The 24,852-nt window shown below is 35.8% G+C and overlaps 1 long non-coding RNA gene across 2 annotated transcripts; it reads left to right on the top strand.

Annotated features, from left to right (window-relative positions):
• Positions 1 to 18,076: 18,076 nt before the first annotated feature.
• LOC135226088 (uncharacterized) lies at positions 18,077 to 22,234 on the top strand. Of its 2 annotated transcripts, none has more exons than XR_010317153.1 (3): positions 18,077 to 18,247; positions 19,362 to 19,495; positions 21,553 to 22,234. It is a non-coding gene; the product is annotated as an uncharacterized LOC135226088 (long non-coding RNA). The 2 variants fall into 2 exon arrangements; XR_010317152.1 differs by having other exon boundaries at positions 21,453 to 22,234.
• The last annotated feature ends 2,618 nt before the right edge of the window (positions 22,235 to 24,852 follow it).

The following is a 24,852-nucleotide window of genomic DNA, read 5'->3' as shown; positions in this document are numbered from 1 at the left end:
ATTAGAGGAGATAAATCAACCTAGGACAACCTTATAGATAAGGGGATAGTATAACTTAGGCTTTATTTATAGGCTATAAATAAAACTACATTAAAGCGGATAAATCTACCTTTGACAACTTTCTAGACAAAGTATCAGCATACCTTCCCCATAAGCTTTTCCACTAAAACAGATGAATCTACCTACTACAACCTTGTAAAAAAGGTTATAGTGTACCTTAGGCTATAAATCCTGAAACTTTACACTATAATTCATGAAAAATTCCATTAAAATTATAAAAAAAACTTTCCATTAAAGCAAATAAATCTACCTAGGACGGACTTCTAGAAAAGGGCTAGGACAACCTTCTAGGTAAGGGGACAGTATACTTTAGGCTGTAAATAAGAAATCTTTCCATACGATAAATCTACCATTGACAACTTTCTAGATATGGGATAGTATAAATTAGGCTTTGTAGGCTGTAAATCAAGAAAGCCTTCCATCAAAGCAGATAAATACACCTAGGACAACCTTCTAGATAAGGTAATAGTATACCTTGGGTTATAAAATAAAAGAAACTTTAAAATTAATCGGAAAAATATACTTAGGACAACCTAGAAAAGGCGAGTATACCTTTAGTTATAAATCAAGAAACTTCTCCATTAGAGCAGCTAAACATACCTATGACAACTTCCTAGATAAGGTAATAGTACACCTTATATAAATCCATAAACCTTTCCATTAAATAAATCTACCTAAGTCAACCTTCTAGAAAAAGTGATAGTATACCTTATGCTATATGTCATGAACCTTTCCATTAAGGAGAAATCTACCTAGGACAACTTCCTTGCCAAGAGGATAGTACACCTTAGGCCTGTGGTTCCCAAACTTTTTTGGGCCATGCCCACCTAGTGTCTAAAATAATGATGCTACCTGTGGTGATATAGTACTGTAGTTTTTATATTCATGAGAAGAAGCCTAAAATGCCATTCAATTTGGGATATGGGCATAAAATACCTTAAAATCAAGAAACCTTTCCAATAAAGCAGAAAAATCTACCTAGAACAGGTAAGGGGATAGTATATCTAGGCTATAAATCAAGAATCCTTTCCATTAAAGGAGAAATCTACCTTCAAGATAAGGTGATAGTAGACCTTAGGCTATAAATAAACATTTCCATTAAAGCAGATAAACCTACCAAATACTTTATTAACAAATCCTAACATTACTCAACTTCTATACAATTACTTTAGTGAATGAATCATGAAATAAGGTTATCAGCCAGATACTTTCAGCCACTCAATGGAAAGAGGGTGGCTGGCGAGGTTAGGCAAAAAGATGAACTAGAGCTAGAAATTCAAAAGTCCAAGGATCTACAGGTAAAACAAGGAGACATTCCCGCATTTGCACCAAGAGGCGACAATGGATAGACAGCAAAACAAAAATGGAAACTGCATTGGTTCTTGGTCAAGGCCTAAAAAGTGGGCACTACAGGTAGGAGCTGCAGGGATGATGCCAACACCCTATAGCAAAACGTACAGTGCATAATGTTTAGTAAGTTGATGGTACCATAAAAACATCCTATGCGAACATAAAAATAGTTAACTCCTTTGTCCAAGACTACAAACTAATAAAAAATTCAAGCTTCTTAATGATATCCCTAGATACTGTTGGGATTACCTATTAAGTTAGAAACTGTGCCATCTCAGCTTTCAAGACTTCTGGTCGATATAAAACTTACCAAATTAAATTAACACTACAGATGAGAAATTCAGTCATCAGGCGCATCAGAAAAAATGAGAACTTCACTTAAAATATATATATAGCTGTAACTTGCTACCAGAAAAAAGGCATTTAAAGTCAAATCGGATAATAGGCTTCGGTTTAAACTAAAAGCTGCCTAATACTCACTAGTCAACTTGCTAGCAAATCTATCGCCAATTAAGTTTTACGGTTAACCCAGAACAACTATTATAAATCATTAATAGTAGCAAACAAATAATTTATCTCGAGTCAAGTACCCAGGAAATAAACTGACAAATTACCACCTTAAAAATATAGGTAGTTCGCTGACCGACCGTTGAAACCCTTACGGAAAAACACAGCAAGCTTTACACTAAAGCTTACATAATTTCATAAGGGGTACCCCCACCCCTTTAGGAACGCCGCCCCTGAAGGGATGGTTAAAAAAAATGAATAAATAATTAAATTACGAAAATTCAAAGCCTTAACTCACCTCAAGTGTTTATTCTACCTTAAGGGAACCGTACAGTTACAACATGAAGGGTCGTTAAGGTACTTCGAGGTGGTAACAGACGCGTCCCATTCGTTCTCCATGGAGAAATACCGATTCCTGGAATACATGCCACATTAAATAACCAATTCCTGGAATATATGCAGCATTAAGTAAATTTCCAAGCCTACCATAATCTAATAGTCTAATAGTTGACGAATTCTTGAATCCCTTGGGATTTAATTTTATTTGCAAATGTTACTGGTTTTAACTAAATCTTGGACCTTATTTGGGTACTAAAAATAAATTCGATGTAGGACACCATTTATATATGGAACAAGCTAATAGATCACACACAAGTAAAACTTTAGTTGCGCGGTCAGATTCCTGATAGTTGCCGACCTAGGGTGTCTCTTTACCTTGGGTTAGGCTACAGCACTTTTGGTGGGGGGTGGGGGTCCAGCGTCCCCCCCGGCCAGGTCAGGTTAGGTTAGGTAGGTAAGATCTGGTTAGGTCAGGGCCTGGCATTATCGGAAAAGTTACGTTCATTTACGTATCGGGAACCTGTCCCGGTCGAAAACTGCTGGGAATCTGGCCCCGCGCAACCAGAGTGGCGACATAACGGCCACCTCTCTCAGAACACGGCCATTTCATGAAAAAGCGCTTGAATTAAGTCATTTCGGAATTTAGGACAATACTTACTTCGAGAAAAGCGTAGAGGTTGCTTTGATTGGATGGGCCACAACTCTTGACTGTTCCTCATGGCAGCGAGTGCAAGTACTTTTACGGGAAGGTGGCCGCTATGTCGCCGTTCGGTCGTTAACTCTAATTAAAAGTTTCTAGAAAGCGTGAAGCACATGGGCTATTTGAAACCTAGAACAAATTGTAGGTCAGGCGAGTGAGCATTTGAACATTGTGCACCACGACTATACAACAAAATACTGCCTAAGTGAAGCTCCCATACTAGAAAGCAAATTTTGAACAGAACTAAAGACTGCATGAGCTACGATACTGATGATAAAACACTAAAAGAAATAAAATAAGACAATTTTTTGAAAACTTATAAGGGCCCGCCAGAGAGAGAATCATCCCCCTCTGAAGGACTGTACCTATACAAAACCAAACAATATGAGTATTTGATAAAACGACATAAGATGCCAAAGCGCTTTTAATAACAGACAAATAACAACAATGATACTGGAAGGGAGGCAGCTCTTATATAATATATATATAACACGACAACGAAAGTAACAACGCTAACGAAAGCATTTGTTACCAAGTAGGAAATTACCAAGTAAATCATAAAACAACGGGAAAGCCGAGACAAACACTACCAAAAATACAATATGGTAATAGAACTTACAAAAACATTAGATCGATGGTTTGCCATTCTTCTTTTTTAAGGGATCGGTTGCCTGATGCGCCTGCACTGCCTTCTATCAAAGGCATCATCCTCTACCAAACCTCTTCCCTCTATATATCTTCCTTCACTATCTCGCCATCTAATTATGTCTCCCTCTCGATCTTCTTCCTCTAAGAGGTTCCTACCAAGCGCATAATAGTCATCGTTATTAGCCTTATGCTTACACAGATCCTGCCCCATGTGGCGACTGCACGTCACTGCGGTAACTTGTTGAGCAGTGTTGCCGTTTTGTTAAAATAAAATTCCCACGGATTTAAAAAATTCCCACAAATCCAACGTCACCAAAATGAAATTCCCACGAGATTTCTGATCGTTTATTTCTTGATTGCATAAAACACACAAACCAAATATGCAAACAGGACAAAAAACTGAAGATATATTTTACTGGTATTATTTTACTTATGGACATTAATTGCTTTCACCATAAGATATAGGTTTTCTGTTGTATTATGATGTGATTTGAATGATTTTGAGGTCTATTTCCATCGCAAATGAATACTTATCCTTCCACCACCCCTCCCCCTATAGATAACAATCTGGGGGAACCTCCTTGGGAAGCGGGGTTTTGGGTGGGGGTGAAACAAAATAGGTAAAAACAGGGCAAAATGGAGGGAAAAAACCCAAATATAACACTCAAACATATAAAAATGGACCCCGGTATACAGGTAGACACTGAATTCGAAATAAATAAAAACACGAAATGGGAAAACCCGAGCCAAGAATTTTATATGAGAAAATGGCATACAAATGCACTATATGACCAGGGTAAAATTACAGTTTCACCAAACAACCATTATGGAAAAAACTGGGAATAAAAATATATTTGTTGCATCAGAAATAATGTAGTTCCAACGGATTTAACATTTATTTTGACTGCAAACCATCCGATTTAGAGATTTACTATGTAATTGGAGTTAATAAAAGAGTTTTTCCAGAAAAAGGTAAATGTCCAGGAGAAGGCCGCACCCGTTTTTCAAGTATTAACGGCGAAAAACGGCAAAAACGACCAGATGGTGTTGCACATCGCATAGAAACATGAGGAAATGAATAAAAAAGAAACTTAAGAGTTACTCTTACACACAAAATCTAAGCATAAACCTACTACTTCAATTATGGGGGATCCCAGTGGGAAGCGGGGTTTTTGGGTGGGGGGAGGAGGAGAAAAGTGATTTTCGGGGCACTACCGAACCTAATACAACCACCTAACCTTACCTAGGGCCCTGTACCCCTACCTAGGCCTAGCGGGGGGGGGGGGCTCCGCCCCCCTGCGACCCCCCCACCCCCCCCTTCAGGAAGGCCACTACCTAACATCCATCAAACCAAATCCAAAGTGATGGTACTGCTGTATACATCGTTATACTACCACCATTATAATATACTCTATAAATTAATGAAGCTTACCTTAAACTGTTGGTTGATGTAGATGTGCTGCTGCTTTGAGGAAAACGTGAAGCCGTTGCAAGGTTCCCTGACATGCAACTTAAAGTAGGAAGTGGCCAGGTACCCGACGACCACATTGCACTGCAAACAATCGGTAGGAAATCGAAGGTCTGTCAAAATTAATGCCAGAAGGGCCAGCCACTGCCTCTGCCATTGGTACAGGAAGACAAAAAGCCGTTCTTTGCTTCATTATTCGAGTATTCAGTCAAAAAAGGATACCAGTGGACACTAGACAGGTAACTTTTACTCCGCTGAAATGCTAGTGAGACTTAGTTTTCGACTAAAGTCGTTCGTAATTGATTATGAAACCCATGACGTCATAACGATGTCACACCTGTCAGCCAATAATGAGTAACTGGAACTGCTTTTGTTTGCGTAAGAAAGTAAGTTAGAGGGCTCATTAAAAGTAAACATTACCGTAGAGGAAACACCTCTCCCGACTTAGGAAAAATTCGAGGTAAAAACTTAATTTTTTTTTTTTCTCTGTAAGTATGCATTAGCGACAAAATGTATTGAGAAGAAGTGTTTTGTTATCACTTCCTTAACATAGTGAACTAAGTTAAAATACGCTACATTATTATGTCCATAAATGAAATAATACCATTTTACTTATAAAGCAACAGCTTTTTCAAAGTGAGGAACTATCATATGAATAAATCAGGAATACATACAGAAAAAGTTTTAAAGGAATTTTGATCCACACAACTAAAGTTACAGAAATTGAATTGTTCAGATTTATGACAAATAAAAATGTTGCTAATAACACGATATAAAGTTCTGCCAAATAAAAGCACAATAAAATAAAATATTCTCTTCCCTTATTTATAATGCCATCTACTCGAATAAGCCCAATTCTGAAGCTAGAATGTAATCTTCCTCATTCTCCTCTTCTTGTACAAAGCCTTTGGCATAATTCCTTAACATGTCATAAGGAGGATCAAACTTCACATGACCTATAATGTTGTGCCAAACTACTTATCTGGAGTAATGCCTCCACAGACCTCACATGAAAACGGTTTCTTAATTCAGAAAGTAGTACATTCATTTGAGAGAAAGCTCTCTCAACAGAAGCATTCGAAAAAGGCAAGGCTTGATACATTTGGGAACATTGATTCACCTGCTGAATTTTTTTTCTTTCGCTAACTTCCCCCAAAAATGTGACAACATTGCCCATGGAAGTCTCAGGCCATCTACGTCATTGAAATGTTGACCGTGTACCTATCTGCAATAGGAGCAATAGATTCTTTAGTATGAGATGTAGCAATGGATGGATCAAAATACTTTAACATTAAAAGGATGTCAACATTTGCTGTGAGCGCATCTGAACTTGGTTTATGAGTTCAATTACAAAAGATCTGCATCTCTCCTTAACATACCCGATTTGACCATCATTTAAAGAACACTCAGTAGCAAAGATATGGAACTCATAACCAAAATTCATTGCCTCACAGGATATGACCTAGTCTAAAAACTTAAGGCTTGGAAGGTTTTCATCAGAGCATTTTGATAAATATTTTGGATTAACTGCAGGCGCAGAGTTGTAGAGACGCAGACACGGCCAAGTCCCGAACTTGCCTTGTACAGGAAACACTTTTCTCAAAACTTTGTGAAATATATATATATTTTTTTCTTTCTTATTTTCAAATTTTCTAAAACAAACGACGATTATATTGAGTATTCCACAAAAATTTTCATGAAACTGAGATATTCCCATAAAAAAATCCCACAGATTGAGATAAAACTTTTCTCCCATGAATCGTCCCATGGAAGTGATAAATTCCCATATAAATTCCCACATTGTTGGCAATCTTTGACCTCCCACGCCAGGTCTTTTCCCCCATAGTTTTGTGGGAAATTCCCATGAAACTGCAACACTGCTGTTGAGTTGACGCCATTTCTGCCAAACCCAATATAGACATTCACAGACGATCGACATTCGTAGCCTCTTTATGTCCTTAAAAGTCGACTAGACACCTGGTCAGAAATAAACTTAGAAAACTTTACGCGGACATCTGCTTTCTACCAAAGCCACTACATACAATCACAGATGATCAGCAGACGAACACTCAAGGCATCTAGAGAGAGGTAGCGTTATCCCCATTGAGCGCTGTGGTAAGTGGTAACAAACCAAAATATGATTTTTACCAGTTTGTTTTTTAAGTTTCACTTTAATGAAAATGGCTTCGCAAGCTCAAAGGAAATTTTACATTTTTCTTGCATTCTTGATACTGATAATGATTAAAAAATAAAATAAAAAAACAAGCCGTTATTGAAAACCTTTTCTCTGTTCTGATTGTGCGCAATGATCGAAGTCCCTCTACCGGTATCAGTGAGTACGTATACTAGACACCTGGGTCGTTTTTACGGGATGCCGAATAGCAAGAGCCCGTGCCAGCATAAAGGTGGCTTAATCTAACGACCTGGGTCGTGTTCAGACATCAACTTTGATAACTATCACAAGGGAACCAACACTTCTCATGTGGAAACGCCACCCCGACTGAATGTCCCGACACCTTAGCACAGCAGAACACGCCCTCAGTCGCAAAGAAACAAGCTGCCTGAGGCGATAACAACTTGAATGCGGCGAATGATTGTTATAGTCGAGGATTCTCTTGTTGGAGGAGACTGCATAGCCCCGTATGTATTGATGATATACTCAAGAAGATAGTTCGGTGTTATTATTATTATAATTAGCAAAATAATACCTAGATATAGGCCCTCATGTTTTACCAAAAATAGAAAACACCCTAGCTATTCAAATGGCAAACGGCTGTAACTTAAATGTTCTGACAAATGCAAAGTAAGGAAATTTCTTATGTACGCACAAACTTTAAACCACCGTATGGTAAATGTTAAGTAGACGACCGAACGAAGATATCGTTTATTTTAATATAATCTGTCAACCACACAATATAGAAATAGGTGTGTATAATACTTTGATCCCCGAATGGCTAGTACTAGCCGTCCCAAGGAACTTCCGCATTTTTAATACTAGCACCTCGTAGGTGACGCGTAGATAATATGCCAAAGTACCACCTTCACCATTTTATACAACTACAGCTATTTCAAATGTTAGCATACATCATAACTCAATTTACTGACCTTTCCTTACCCCATTCTTTCTACATGAGCAAACTATTTCAAAACATATTGGGCCATCATTTTACCTACTCTGTTACCAGCCGTTTTATGTCTCCCCACATTTTGCATAATGGCATGACATGCAAACAGTTCGGCTCACAGCTTCAACCGTTTTGATATTTGCAACATTCAAGCCTAACTATGCAACCTCTTTCATTCCTCATTTCACTGTCTTGTCTTCCATATGACTTCTTCCCACCTTCTCTAATAATTATTTCATAGCGCAACTGCGAGGTTTTCCTTGGGTTTACCCCCTCTTACACCTTTCAAACCTAATTGTCATTTCCCTTTTTAGCGCTGAGTGACCTCAAAGTCCCAGCGTTTGGCCTTTCGCCTAAATTCTATATTCCTATCAACCATTCACTCACTCACGACTTGTTTTATCACTCTTGCACAACAATGTTGAACACTCTTGTCTCAGATCCACTTTAGCATCAAACCAGTCACCCACCTAACCACATATTCTGACCCGAACGTATTGCTCCCAACAGTTTTCCTCTCACGCTTTACATTTGCAAGATCTACCATATAGTCTTATTTTTATTTTTTATTTATTTATTTTTTTTTGCAAGGCCTTTGTATATTACATACAGCTTTTCCTCATAATTATAACCTTCTCATACTGCTGTTTCATGACAAATAATACCATTGCCTCTATAAAGTTTATGGTCACTTCTGTTATTCGTGCCATAACCTTTCTACAGTGGTACAATTAATCCGCTCCCCTCATTGATTGGAACGTGTTCTACAGGGTGTCCATAAAGTTCCAGTACCATTCTGAGCAATAAATACTTGTAATGGTACTGGGACTTTATGGACACCCTGTATTTTTTGTGTGTGAATGATTTTTCTGTATATACTGATACTATTTTTGTACCTTGTGTTAGCATCAGATGATTTTATACATAATTGTAGTATAGCTCTCCGATATAACGAATAAGTCCGTCTGGGCTTACACCGTTATAAAGAAACTCCGATATATCGTTGTATATATACGTGAATGTGTGTTTTTGCTATAAAGTATATTTATACCCTGTACCTCCAAAACTAAAACGCTTACAACTGACTAATTTAATATGATTTAGAATAAAAACACATCAACAACCATCATCGCAAAACACCCAAAGTCATCTTGCATTGCCCTCCTACAACTGTTACTCTTAAGCATAAACAACCCTAAAACGCTTATAACAATGATTTACTAATTTTAAAATATTAATGTAAACACAGCAAAATATTTACGATCTCTTATCCGTTATTCTGAAAACCGAAATATTTTCCGGAGAAAAGTGATAACTATCAAAGGATAAACAGTACAACAATGTTTATAATAATGATGAATTGAATGTTAAATAAAGGTTGTTTTGCTTGCTGCATCCGATTACAGTAATTTGCATGTATTATTATCATAGTGTTAGTGTATTGCAGAATATAAACATTGCCATCGTACGTCATTTGCATTTGATATTGTTTACATTCCCAAAATCTCGGCCGATTGACAACTACCGACAGCTTCATTGCCATTAGTTGCTAGAAGAAATAGTTCAGATTTATCTTTTCTTGTAAATGAACAAAGTTGGGTTTAAAAACGTACGCATTACTTCATTGTAAAAGCAATAAGCGTGATTTCGTCAGTTCCGGACATCACTTTCGCCCATTCCACAACGTTTTACCGCCTGAACTTTATTCGTTTTAATTCAGCTTCGGCTTTAATCTGCAGCTTTAATTTATGTAGGCTGAATAAAAATGTATACCATTTTTTGTTTTCTGTGAAAGAAAACTACCGAGAAGGCTTTGTGTGTCGCCACTTTTTTCTGTCCGCACTTTTTCTGTCCGCCCTCCAATAATCAAACATACCAAAATTGCAGCCCTCTTGCCACAGTAGTTTTTATTTTGTTTAATGTTAAAGTTATCCATAGTCGTGCTTCCGGGTCGTGGTTAAAGTTTCATGGGCCCCGAATCATATAGCAATATACAGACTACCAAAAGATAGATCTATTTTTGGTGGCCTTGATTATACGCTATGCAGAAAACTCGATTGGGCCGATGAAACTTCAGCGCATTTTTCACTTGTTTACTTAAGGAAGCCACCATTAACTTGTCTACTTGATGGTTACGGAAAATGACGTCACAATCAGCTGTTTTACGATTCTGTTGTTCATTTCGGTACAGTTGACAATCTTTCATCCGGAATTCTAAAAACCGGAATTTTTCAAGTGGAGGATGGAACATCATCATAAGAGAGAGAGAGAGAGAGAGAGAGAGACTATTGTCCAGTTAGGTTGTTGTTACAACATATCGATTGGCGAAAGTCGAATTATGGTTGTACTGAGAGTAATGATAATTTTAATAAAACTGTTGTTTTATTGTATCTACATATTGCATGATATTATCGTATTGCAAAATATGAACTGAGATCATGTGCCAGTTACATTCTTGCTTTGTTGGCATTCTTCAAACCATCATTGATTGATTGAAAGTTTTCTGGCATCCTGACATCGAAGGTCATTGACGCCGATAATCAAACCATTAGCTGATTGCGTTTTACTGTCTTTAGTTGCCGAATGAAACTTAATTCGGAGAGACGTTTCTTCCGTAAATCATCAAATGTGTGTGTAAAAACTGCAGCTACTTTATTTCAAACGATTAGAGTCACAAAGGATGTATAATCAAGGTATATACAAGCAATATTTCCATTTCTGTAACTAAAGAATTTTCAAACTATACGTTTTGATTTATATTGTTTTTGTAGCAAAATGTTATCTAAGTTTTATTTATATTTTTGTATTAAGAGAATTATTCAAATAATGTAAATGATTGAAATGTAATTGTATTTTTATAATAAAAGATAAGAAAAACATTTATTTTACAAACGCAGTAAATGAAATGAAGTACATGTGTGATTTTGTCGGTCTCAGACTTGCTTTTGCCTCCAAGTTGTTTTGGAGTCTGCTCATTGTTCGTTTCTGTAGCGACATCTATAAAATCTGATGTCTCGTGTTAGTGCCATACTTTCTTAAAACGGAATTACATTGAAAATAAGCAAGTTTCTAACAAGACAACTTCAACCCAACTCTTATTAAACGTGTCAGTCGTTACTTTTATTACTATGGCTTTTTTCCAGAGACTTTTTTCTGGCCAAAATTGTGACTTTTTCTGACCTTTTTTTTTTCCCCTGTGACTTTATTACCGGCCACCAACTAAACAATCTTACCCACCCAAAACTTCCTCCACCTAACGGGTCCCTCATGTTAATCCTGATCTACTACATGTCAGTCACGAAGTCCAACTTTGGTAAAATTTTCTTTTAAAAACTGAAAAAACGCCGACAAGCAAATCACAACTAAGCGGGAAAGTATAAAGATTTTTTTGTCAGGAATAGTAATATTGCCATTCAGATCTTGATAATAACACTAACGTTGGGAAAAACACGTAAGAATGCTCTCTCTCTCTCTCTCTCTCTCTCTCTCTCTCACATACATACGCATGTGTGCGCGTTGCGTGTGTAAATGCGTATGTGTGTGTGTGTGTACGCGTACTCGAATACAAATCATTGATGATGAATAATTACAACACAAATGAATTTTTTAAACAAACCAAATATGCTGATTTTGTTACCTTTTCCGTAACGTGGAAATGAAATGCTCATAAAATGCAAAAATATATAAGAGGCAGAGGAAAATGACTTTTATATTCTTAAATGAATATATATATATATATATATATATATATATATATATATATATATATCTATATATATATATATATATATATATATATATATATATATATGCACTCGTTTACTCAGATAGTTATTGTTTTGAGCGCGCCGTTCCTTTCAACTACACAGTTATTATCTTCAAACTACTATGAAATTCAGGGCCTCTGTAACACGGTTTTTTGGATTTTGCTCCTTATCAAAGCATCGGATGTAGCTGAAAGTTGACATATGTACATTTTACAACTACACACAAATTTTGTCAGCATTATCAATAACCTAAACCCGATAGTTTTTTTTTTTAATTTTTATAGAGTAAAAATGATCTACTCGACGCCATGGCCAATGATTGCGAGCCAATAGTCGAAAAACATTCATTACGTAAGCAAGGTAAACATCGTTTTACGAAATCTTGCCCCGCCCATCCAGACAGAAACCCATTCACCTTATTCCATCGGCTCAGAAACCCATAGTAGTCAAGAATGGCTAACAGGGTTTGGAATCATCCCCGTGGCTGCAAAACTGCATTTGTCTTACGACTTGCAACTTATAGCCTGAAAAGGTAATTATTCAGTTTCTAGTTTAAATCCAATGTTTACGGTCTGATTTGTATTTAGTGTAACGTGATTATAATACTTGTTATGTCATTCAGGATTTTGAACATTTCCATTAACTATTCTTGAACATTTCCATTAACTATTCGCTATGCCACCAAGAGAGAGAGAGAAAGAGAGAGATTGTATGTAAACAGTCTTTATATAACTATTTTTGTTAGAATAAGATTTTCATCCAAAGTAAATACAAGCTTATATGTGCTAAAATCTCCAGCAGACCAACGGATCATCCGTTATAATTTTTTTTCTTCTTCTTTAGTTTGTACGACCATGTTGGATACAAAGACTTTATGAATGGCGGAACGATACATAGATGTGGGTGGGGTATCTGTTCTAGCGTAGTAATACTACTTTAGCAGTAGTGCCGCAAAATTAGTAATAGCAGCAATATACATGAATTAAACGTTTAGGCCAACTGTTGGGATCCCTGAGGATCATTTAGCACTCCTTACAACTGCTAACTATTTCAAGGCCCATGACACCCTCCTTTTTTGATATAACTAATGAACTAGGCTTCTGATTAATGTGAAACCGAAACCACCAGAGTTTGAGACACCGACCTAATTAAGAAAAATGGATTCAAGCATCTACTCCGCATTATTGTCTTACTTTATATCGAGAAATGTCATCTCAATTTTGTAGACATGGTGAGAACGGAAATTAAGACCTGGCAACTAGGCGCAGAATGACGTGTGTCGACCATGACGTGGGGCCCCGTGACATTTACACCTACCACTACCCCATTTGTGTATGGTTATCAAATAATATATAAGTTGCAGTGAATTATACTGCTCTTTGATGGAATCTAAAGATATTGATTAGTTATTATGTTTGAATAAACTCATTTTTAGCCTCACTTGTGTTTATTATTTGATTAATAGGTAATTCTTACGAAAAAGAAGACAAAAAATAAAAATCTCGGATGGCAGTCAGAGGTTAGATACAGGCATTGACAAGGGCTCCTGCTGACACCTTGCTTACTGCCTACTATTGACATTTTATATCATGTCTAGAATACTTCACCATTGTCCACAAGGTTGTCGTAATGCTTTTGTGTTGCGACTCTTAACATACTACAAGAGGGAACAAGACAACAATAAACTGAAGATTGGATTGAATAGGTGGTATCATGTTGTCATGTTTAATGGCGTACCCTCACGGACATGTATAGTTGAATATTATGCATTATCAGATTCTCTCTCTCTCTTTCTCACTCTCTCCCTCTCTTTATATATATATATATATATATATATATATATATATATATATATATATATACTATATATATATATATATATATATATATATATATATATATATATATATAATATGTGTGTATGTATACATATATATAGCTATTTATTTTATTTACTTATATATGTATATATACATAATCTACTTCAGTCTTGTAACTTTATTTATTAAAATGTTAGCTGCTATACTACTATCTATGTACAATACACTTATTGTTAATAAAGTATTACTATCCTTTCACCTCCATCCAATCCTCAGCCATATTAAATATTTGCAATGATCACATTATGTGCGCACCCTCAACAATCATATTCACCAATATCAATTCACATATAGCACGATTAAACTCTTTAACTAAAATTGCTTTCGTGGCGTTATTGAAATCATGGGAATAATAAAATAATATGACCAATTTAAACTTTGCCGAGACCTAACATTTTTTCATTCCATAACTTCAACCCACTAATGACTGCATACCTGTATTGAAAATAAAAAGACCTTATCTCTATCAAAGGTATATATATAATATATATATATATATATATATATATATATATATATATATGTATGTATATATATATATATATATATATATATATATATATATATATATATATATATATGTATATATATGACTGGTAAAAGTGTTCTGTAACAACAGAATTCCATTCTAATAAAAGCAGCCCATAAAAACACCACAATGTAGAGAGAAAAGTACTATATTTCAGAGACTGCTGTCTCTCTCTTAGGTATATGAATGAGAAAAGTTTACAGAAAAGGTGGTATTTATACCAAGAGATTCGTCCACAAGTAAGCCAATTTAGGTCGCCCCCCGCTGATAATCTTCCTTTAATCTTCTTAAGCGTTGGTTGAATGAACACTGCGTCGACGATGTCCGATGTCCAATTCCCTTTTGAGATGTTCATTACCTGTTTCTCTTTTATTAAGGCCGATTCCATCATTTGACTCTTGTACCGGCAGTTGCTGCTATAAATTACACGTGACATATTCCAGTTTATTCTATGGTTATGTTCATTTATATGGTTGAAAATAGCCGAGTTCTGTTGTCCATACCTAACTGACCGTTTGTGTTGTATTAATTCTCTGGGGAAGTGATTTACCTGTAAATCCGATGTAAGATTGGTCACAGTCCTGGCATGGGATCTCATATACCCCAGAGTCTTTGGTGGCGATGTCTTTTGTTGGACGTTAATCAGGGATTTGGCTAAGGTATTTGGGTAGGTAAATGCAAAAGGGTTGGATTTCCCAAGGGTGTGAGTTACTCTCTTAATCGTCTCCAGGTGGGGAATTTTTATTTTATTGTTGGGTGTGTCTCTGGTCTTGTCTTTAGGGGGTCGGTAGAAAATTACGTTTGCTTTTTGAATTGCTTTCTCAATTATATGGTCAGGATACTTTAAAGATGAAAGTTGCTTGCGAATTAGTTCAAATTCTTTTTCCAGGAAATCTGGGGAACAAATTCGTAACGGCTTCTTAAGAATAGGTTGCTAGCTAGACCTATCTTGATAGTATTGTCATGATAGCTAAAGTAGTGAATATATGAAAGTGAGAACGTTGGTTTTCTGTATATGGTAAATTTGTATTCTGTCGTGTGTCTGATTATTAAAACATCAAGAAAAGGAATTTTGTTGTCTGTTTCCCATTCAACTTTAAATTTGATGCTGGCACTAATGCGTTTAATTTTGAGAGGAATTCATTAAAATTACCCACTTATTATTCCCGTCCGAAAATGTTAGTATGTCATCAACGTATCTCATCCACAGCATGTTTTTGGGTTTTATTGCATTTATTACTGTAGTTTCAAAGTATTCCATGTACAGATTGGCTAAAATAGGACTTAAAGGACTACCCATACTACACCCGAATTTTTGCTTGTAGAATGATTCCCCGAATGAAAATTCGTTATTAGATGCACATAATTCAACTAACTTTATTATTTTGTCAAGTGCCAAAGGGAAATGATCTGAATAGGGGGATAATTTTTCCCTTAAAAACTGAAGAACGTCCTGTACTGGTACTTTTGTGAATAGGGAGTCTACGTCAAGGCTTAAAAGTTTTATGTTGTGAAGTGGTATATGTGCTTCTCTGAATTTGTGACAAAAGTCTTCCGAATGTTTAATGTGACTGGGAGAAAAAGTGCCGAAAAAAGGAGAAAGGAGGCCAGCTAACCATTTAGAAATTTTGTAATTGAAAGCTCCGGCGCATGAAACGATGGGTCTGAATGGAAGATTGTCTTTGTGAGTTTTGGGAAGACCATAAAAAGTAGGGTAATTTAGGATTAAATTACTTTAAATTTCTCTAATAGTTTCAATACTCTTTTTGTCTTGGCCAATTAATCTTACTTTCCGAAAATTCTGTGGGAACGTTCTGGAGGGGATTTTTCGTCAGTTTTTCGTAAGTATTTGTGTCGCTAAGGAGCTGGTTGATTTTGTCGAGGTAGAAGTCTTTGTCCATTATTACAATTTTGCCGTCTTTGTCGGATCTACTTATTATAACATCTAACTTTTTTAGCGAGTGGATGGCTATCATGAATCTGCGGGGAACAGGATATTTTCTTATGAAGGTCAGTTAAAGCATTTAGTAACACTCCTTTTAAACATATCTCTTCACGGCTGTAGTTTTTGTCAGATATGAATTTATCAAAAGCCACTGTGAAGTCTAGGTTGTTTCAAATGATGGAATCGGCCTTAATAAAAGAGAAGCAGGTAATGAACATCTCAAAAGGGAATTGGACATCGGACATTGTCGACACAGTGTTCATTCAACCAACGCTTAAGAAGATTAAAGGAAGATTATCAGCGGGGGTGACCTAAATTGGCTTACTTGTGGACGAATCTCTTGGTATAAAAAATACCACCGAGAGGGGAATAAACCAAACCTTTTCTGTAAACTTTTCTCATTCATATACCTGAAGAGAGAGACAGCAGTCTCTGAAATATAGTACTTTTTCTCTCTACATTGTGGTGTTTTTATGGCTCCTTTTATTAGATTATATATATATATATAATTTCTTGTACTGGTATAATGAAAACCATACAGAAAGGGGGACGTGGCAGGTGTAAACGTCACGGGGCCCCACGTCATGGTCGACACACGTCATTCTGCGCCTAGTTGCCAGGTCTTAATTTCCGTTCTCACCATGCCACAAAATTGAGATGACATTTCTCGATATAAAGTAAGACAATAATGCGGAGTAGATGCTTGAATCCATTTTTCATAATTAGGTCGGTGTCTCAAACTCTGGTGGTTTCGGTTTCACATTAACCAGAAGCCTAGTTCATTAGTTATATCAAAAAAGGAGGGTGTCATGGGCCTTGAAATAGTTAGTAGTCGAGAAATGAGTTTTTATAGCCTGAAGTTAGATTTTCTAATACAACAATGTATATGATAGCCTTCATTGTTATCCTGAATTATAACGAGGCCAAAGTGGGTGGAGCCTCATGAAGTCATCATTCTGACGATAATTATTGGTGAAGGTTTAAAGCCAAAATACGGTACCGTCTATTTTTTTTTTTTTTTTTTTTTTTTATTTTTTTTTTTTTTTTTTTTTTTTTTAGTAAATAGGTAGATAGCCGACAAATAAAAATTGCTTGACATTGGATACAGCAGTTATCAAATCAAGCTTGTGTACTTTGTCTTTGAAAATTACCATCTATTCCCTACATCTTGTCAATCTGATTGTGACCTATAAAGTAGATTATAATTTCTTAGGGCACTTATTTTGGGAGTTAGACTAATAATCGAAGTGTTTTTGTATTTATTAACATATTTTGTTGGTTTGTTCATTACGACAATTATCAGTGGAGAGGATCCAGAGTTCATACATTGTACTGCTTTGCTTGTATTTAAATTTTTGTCATTGTTGCCAGAGGTATAGCCTTCGTTACGTATAGCCAATCATCCATCGAGAAAGAGGGAAGAAATGCTGTCATAAGTTACGTAACGAGTGCGTTCGAAACCTTTTCTCTGAGTAAGTTGGCCCGTCTTAAAAAAAAGTAACTTTTGCATTATAAGTACCAAATCTATTCAACCTACGTAATGCAGAATACAGTCAAAATTTATGTGTAGATATAATGTGTATTCTGAATAAGCGTTATATTTATGAAATGCATAGATAAAAATTTATTGCGAAAAAACCGTGTTACAGAGGCCCTGAATCTCACAGTAGTAGTTTCTACGTGCTTTTAGATCCATGTTTTGGCTACCCTTTCTTTTGCTTTCGAGACTATGCTACAATCGCACTCATTTTGGGCGGTAGTCCCTTGGAGGCGCGGTGTCCTTTTCAGCTATGCAGAGGCACTGACTCTACTACTTCCCAAAGGCGTCTTTAGGCTTGATGGTACACTCGGCAATTAGAACGCTGTATGGGGATGTTGACTCGCGTTGCTTGGAGGGCGTGTGGAAGTGTTTGAACACAAATAATTCAGGTGAGTGGGTGGTGTTGATGTTCCGAGTGCTGGATCGTGTGATTTCTTGTTTATTTTTTATTTATTTACATTTTTTTTTTCATTTTTGGGAGATCTAGGTAATAACTCCGCGTCGGGTATTTCTTTGGAAATCAGATTCTTATATTATTTGGGTTTCCTATTAAGAATTTAGTTATTTTTGGGGGGCAGACTGTAATTATCTCCCAGGGGCTAGTACTAGGAATGGCGAAATACATTTGACGCTCCAGTCCCTAGTGGCTGTCGTATTCACGGGAACGTTCCTTGCAGTTCGTGCGGAGTTATTGCCTATAATTAACTTTTTTTTTTTTTTTTTTATTTAGTTTTAAGTTTTAATTTTTGTAAATCTTATGAATGGTATTAGGTGTTCATCGGCGTCTTTGTCAGTTACGTAGGTATCAGACTTTCTTGAGAGCGTACCTATAGAGTTCGGGATGATGTGTGTTCCTGTTCTCGATAACGTTCATTTGAAGCTGAAATCTCTGCGGGAAGTGGTTAAGTATACGATAGATAAGTTTCGTTTATTTATATAGATATTTCCGTCATGAAATTTTTGAATGTTTTTTGGAGTTTTAATTTTGTTTAAATTTCCTTCTTTTCAATATCTTTTGATTGTTTTTGTGGATCGTATCTATTGGCTATTGTTTTATATAAGTAAATATTTCTTCTGTTTTGGTTATTTTTTACTTATTAAATGTACATTACAAGAGTACATTGGTCTTGGTTTAACACACGGATGGCTTAAATCTTATATATAAAATTCTTTTTCTTACCATATTTCTTAGTATTTCATTTCTTAATATTTATTAGGGTAGATATGATTGTGCTTTGATTTTAACTCTAGAAAATTTTCGGAATATTTTTATTTCATAAAAAAATGTGTGTAGTATTTATTTTAAGAGTAATTTAGAGCTAAAAGGGCGAGAGACTGAAAACTTAATTTTAGTAAAAATCGTTAATTTTCTAAAAACTTAATTTTAGTAAAACTTAATTTTAGTAAAAACTTAATTTTAGTAAAAACTTAATTTTAGTAAAAACTTAATTTTAGTAAAAACTTAATTTTAGTACATATGAACTAAATATTGGTTTATTTCAGGTAGTAAATCTCTTCCTCGTAAGATGAAGCACAGGAATGTTGACACCTACAGAGCTCGATATAACTCTTAGTGCTTCTTCTACCTATAATTGGAGACCCTTTATATTGCTGGAGGAGCGAAGTCTAATCTTAAGGTTAGTCCACTTCAATTCAATAAAGTTTTTTTTTTTTCTTCTTTTTTTTACCCCTTCAGGGGGCGGCGCCCCTGAAGGAGTGGGGGTACCCCCATCGTGTTGCATAGTAGGCTTTATAGCCTACTATGCATCTCGATGGGGGCAAACTGATTTGACTTTCCTTTCCTTAGCCTAGGCCTCCTTCAGTATTCATTAGGTAAATGTTGACTCGTTTTAGTCTAGTCTTCGAAGGTTAGAGGGTAATACGCTTCTGTAATACAAAGGTAAATTGATGGGTGTGGGTTACTACGCTTGTGATAAATATATATACCTGAAAATATGGAGTCTGTTAGTATAAATACAGATTCCTTAGTAAACAGGCTAGTTCATGTAGTATAGGAAAGCTTTAGACTTTCTGGAAAGTACTATTTAGCGTGATAGTCAATATGTAAGTGTGCTAGTTCATGGAGTTGTATAGGAAAGGTTTAAACTGTAGACGTTCTTATGTCAATGTTATGTTATCGAAAATATTTAGACTTTAGACGTTCTTGTGTCAGTTATCGAAAATATTTAGACATTAGACGTTCTTATGTCATTATTATCGAAAAATCTAGAGAGACATTCTTATGCAAATGTTATGCTACCGAAAATATTTAGACATTAGACGTTATTTCAATGTTATTGAAAATATTTAGACATTAGACGTTATTAGGTTAATGTTATGTTCTCGAAAATTTGTCTTGAGACGTTATGTCAATGTTGGTATCGAAAATATTTAGACATAGACATTCTTATGTCAATGCCATGTTATCGAAAAGTCTTGATATGCCGAATTGGAGTTTTTAGTACATTCATTATGTAGACAGATATACCAAAATTGAAATAAAAGATATCTGAATTTGAAATGACCCAAATAGTTAAATATGTAGGAGGGTAAAATTGAGTTAGAGGAAGTTGACACAAACTAGGTTACATTTTGGCTGTAATTGGTCGATCGGAGATTATAAATGGTCGAAAAGGACTTGAAATAATTAACACTGTACGTTACTAGGTTGTGAGTTACTGACTTTTTTTCTTGATCAAATTGATATTTTAGTTAAAATGAGTAATTGAGAAGGGTACTATTTAGAGTTTTCTGTAGTAAAGTTTGTAATATTAAAAGTAATTTTAAAGTGTCGAATACTAAAATAGTTTGATATTTTAATGCAGATTCTTTAATATTTTATTATGCTAGGTTTCACCTAAAAATGAACAACAGAGGTTTTGTCGATGGAATTTTTTTTTTACCTAGCTGTGCTAAATAGTCATTAAGCATCTTTGGAATTTCTTGTTGTATTAGCATGTTTAAAGTTTCCACTTTGAACGATATTTGTGTTATGAAAATGATTCTTTTATTCTTAAATGATAATGTCTTTTTCATTAGGAAATACTTTATACATGTTTTAGCATTTATGGCCCTTTTGGATCTGAAAAGGTTATTTCAATTAGGCTTCTCGGTTACTGAAATATATTTATTATTGCTTATATATGGTATTTTTAAGTATTCTATATACCTGGTAAACGCCAGAAATAATTTTGATTAAAAATTAATTTTGATCAATTCTCTATTCTCTATACTCCAAAATTTTATAAAGTCCTTAACAATGATTCCTTGTTATATTAAGGATTTTTTTTATCTGTATATGGTATTGCAATTTTTAAGTATTCTATTTACTGGTAAACTAATTTATTGCATGTATTGTTATGGTATTTTTTTAAGCTTTCTATTTACCTGGTTAACGTCAGAAATAATTTTGATTATAAAGTAATAATTTTGATTACAAAGTAATTTGGTCAATTCGCTATACTCCAAAATTTAATAAGTCCTTACCATGATTCCTTGTTATATTAAGGATTTTTTAAACTGTATATGGTAATGCATAGATAGATTAAGATAGTTTTACGGCCACCAGTACTATCAGCGTCTGATAATTTACAGTAAAATGAAATCGGCGACTCTGTGAGGGTGAATGGGAGACATTCTCCACTTTGTGGCGACGTGGCGAGATCGGTTCCTGGTCTTTTCCTTTTTATTTCAGATCGATTCCTGCTGGAGGCGTTAAAATTGGAACGGGGCCAAGATTTGTGGGGAACAGCTACCCGCATCTCCTCAAAAGGAGATCAGGAGAAGATAACTTGAATGAGAATTCAGGTGCTGTGGAATAGGTTTTATTTTACCCAAGGAAGATCTGATCTTAAACTGAACCTCTAGGAGTTCCTCGTTGACGATTGGTTTTCGCACTCTGCTGCCAATCCGGTGGTGCGAAGTTCGATTCCCGGCTCGGCCAACGCGGAATCAGGGGAATTTATTTCTGGTGATAGAAATTAATTTCTCGATATAAGTGTGGTTCGGGTCCCACAATAAGCTGTAGGTCCCGTTGCTAGGTGACCAATTGGTTCCTAGCCACGTAAAAATATCTAATCCTTCGGGCCAGCCCTAGGAGAGCTGTTCATCAGCTCAGTGGTCTGGTTAAACCAAGAATACTGAACTTCTAGTGATGTTGTAAGACTGCCGCAGCTGTAATAATCAATTAGCGGTAGAATTCTTTAAAAAATTAGGTTTTACGCCTCTACATGAGCATTGGAGCATCATGGAATAAAATTTTAGATTTTAATGTGCCTTTCTGTAATTGAAATAATCAAAATTTTAACTTTATGCAGTTTCTACCGAGCGAAATTGGTAGATGTATCTTATTTCCATAGTAAAAGAAAACTGTTGACTTGGTCTGAACTGTCGTTACTTATCCTGACAATAGTAATGTGTTTGTGTGTAATAAAAGAATAATTTTCGTAAGTTTATATTCATGCTTTATATTCGTTGACAGATTAAATACGGCGTATAAATTGGATGTTACACTCTTATCCAGTAGGATTCTGGGAGTACTTGGTAAAATATCAGTGGTAATTAGTCTTAGTTTTTTAAATTTTTAAATCTGCGTTAGCGTAATATGGTTTTATTCTGGTCTAACAATTGTTCCTGGAGTATAATTATAAAGTATATTCATAAAAGTTGACGCCAGTATTCAGTTATAACAATAAAACTTGAGGGTTGCATAAATCCAAAAGGTTGAATCCAAAAGGTTAAATAAATTGTTTCCGGTTATCGCTGTTGTCCGAAAGTAGCTCAACGGTTTTTAAAGTGTGAAAAACATGGCCACCTGTATTGTTTCAGTGGCAGTATTTTAATTTGAAACAAATAAGCTATTACCAAATATTACTACATCGGCGTTTAGTTAAACTTCTCGTTACAAAGCTTTGAAGAGCTTCAGTGGCGTGATCGGTATGATCTTGGCCTGCCACCTCGGTGACCGTGAGTTCGATTCTCGGGCATTCCATTGAAATGTGAGATGTGTATTTCTGGTGATATTGGTTAACTCTCGACGTGGTTCGGAAGTCACGAAAGCCGTTGGTCTCGTTGCTGAATAACCACTTGTGCCACGCAACGAAAAACCACCGTACAGACAAACAAAAACCAAATATTACTAAATTGGTGATTAGTTAAACTTCTCATTACAAAGCTTTGCACTGAAGTGATTGCAGAACTGAACAAAACAAGGGGCTAAAAGGTACACCCAGTTACAAAGCGGTGTCGCCCCGCAAGGCCTGGCTCGGAGAGATCATGCCCTTCTTGCCCTGAAAGTGGCCCACGTTCAAACAACCAGTACATGGTTAGAATAGTTCCAAAGGGAGGAGGAGGGAAATTACGGTAATCACGCAAAGAAATGTAATTTTGAATGAAATATATATGGACAGAGAGAGAGAGAGAGAGAGAGAGGAGGATGAGGTGAGACGAGAGAGAGCGAGAGAGAGCTTTTATTCCTGTTTAGTTATTAATCTGATGGATATACTTGAGACCTTGTGCTTTAAGAAATATGTTTTCATATATTTTTTGGAAAATAATTATTATGAAATGCTATCACATCGTATTGTTTTACATAGTTATCGCATTTTCTAAATAAAATGCCTTAAATGTTGTTGGAACTTCCTATTCATATGAGTATTATTCAGACGAAAGCAGCTGTATTCTTCTCTCTCTCTCTCTCTCTCTCTCTCTCTCTCTCTCTCTCATTCTGTCCTCCGTCTTATATCTGGATTTCAATATCTTAGTTATTATGAGATTGTTCTGGTGGATGTTTTTTGGAAGGTAAAATAATACTCCGATGACAGTATTTCATACGTCATTATATTTTCCAAATGTATAAAATTATTCATTTAAAAAAAAAAACATGGCTATGTAAAATACTAATGAACAGGAGATATCGAAAGTGGTGGGTTTCTTGAATAGCTTGGAGGGATGAACACCACCAAGGTGTGTAAAGGTGTGTCCACACGGTCGAACAATGTCCGACGGACAAACATTGTTACCAATTAACAATTGTCTGCCGGTCTTTACCTTGTGAGCAGAGTAAAAGCATCGGCAAACAACCTCATCTGGTACCACTGTTTGTAGCCAGATCTACTTCCATCGTTTCAACGCTTATGACGTCATCCTGCTTCGCCTGTGATATGGTAACAATGTTTGTCCGTCGGACATTGTTCGACAGTGTGGACGCACATTTAGACATTAGCACCTGAAGCCACGAATAAAGGCAGAGTGAGTGAACAAGCGTGAGCCTCGAGGGTGGGGTTGAGGAGGGGGAGATGGCTGTGGGGGGGAGGGGTATGGTTAGCTAAGACGTGACCGATCTGCCCAGGTCTAAAGACTATCCCCAAATAATTTGACACTAAATATTATGTAAGTAGTATACGGTTTTGCAATACCTGCATACTTTATACCCCACCATCATTATATTAATGCTCCGATGCACACATTTCACTGCATTTCATTTCACAATTTATTTTCACAGTTTCGAAAACAATATAATAAATATTCTATAATATAAGAAATATAGCAAACTAAGATAGTTTCTATAAGTAGCCTAGATGGTTGTGAGGGGTGGAGCCAAGTGGCCTATCACACTCAAATACTGGTAACTCGACTAAGTTATACCATAAATACAAATTCTGTAGTACTATATTAGCATATCCAGTAACGTGTTCTTAGCATAGATTAATTAATGAAATAATATCCTTGCAAAATTTATGCTTAGATGACTTATACAACCCACGGCTACAAAACCTGGTGTTTAACATCTTTGTGACCAGATTCGTATATTGTTGGTAATACAGGTAATTATAGTCCAGGCAATCTAGGGCAAAAATAGATACAGCCTAGCTCAAGTTGCCAGAGTAGCCATTTACGGTTTTGATATTCTTGGCCACATCCAAATAACCTATCAAACATCTACCATAATTTAAATAGTCGATCCAGGCGATATAAGACGGAGAGAGAGAGAGAG

The sequence above is a fragment of the Macrobrachium nipponense genome, chromosome 14, assembly GCF_015104395.2.
Source record: "Macrobrachium nipponense isolate FS-2020 chromosome 14, ASM1510439v2, whole genome shotgun sequence".
NCBI lineage: Eukaryota > Metazoa > Arthropoda > Malacostraca > Decapoda > Palaemonidae > Macrobrachium > Macrobrachium nipponense.
The sequence above is the reverse complement of the archived record's forward strand: the minus strand, read 5'-3'. Positions and strand labels throughout refer to the sequence as shown.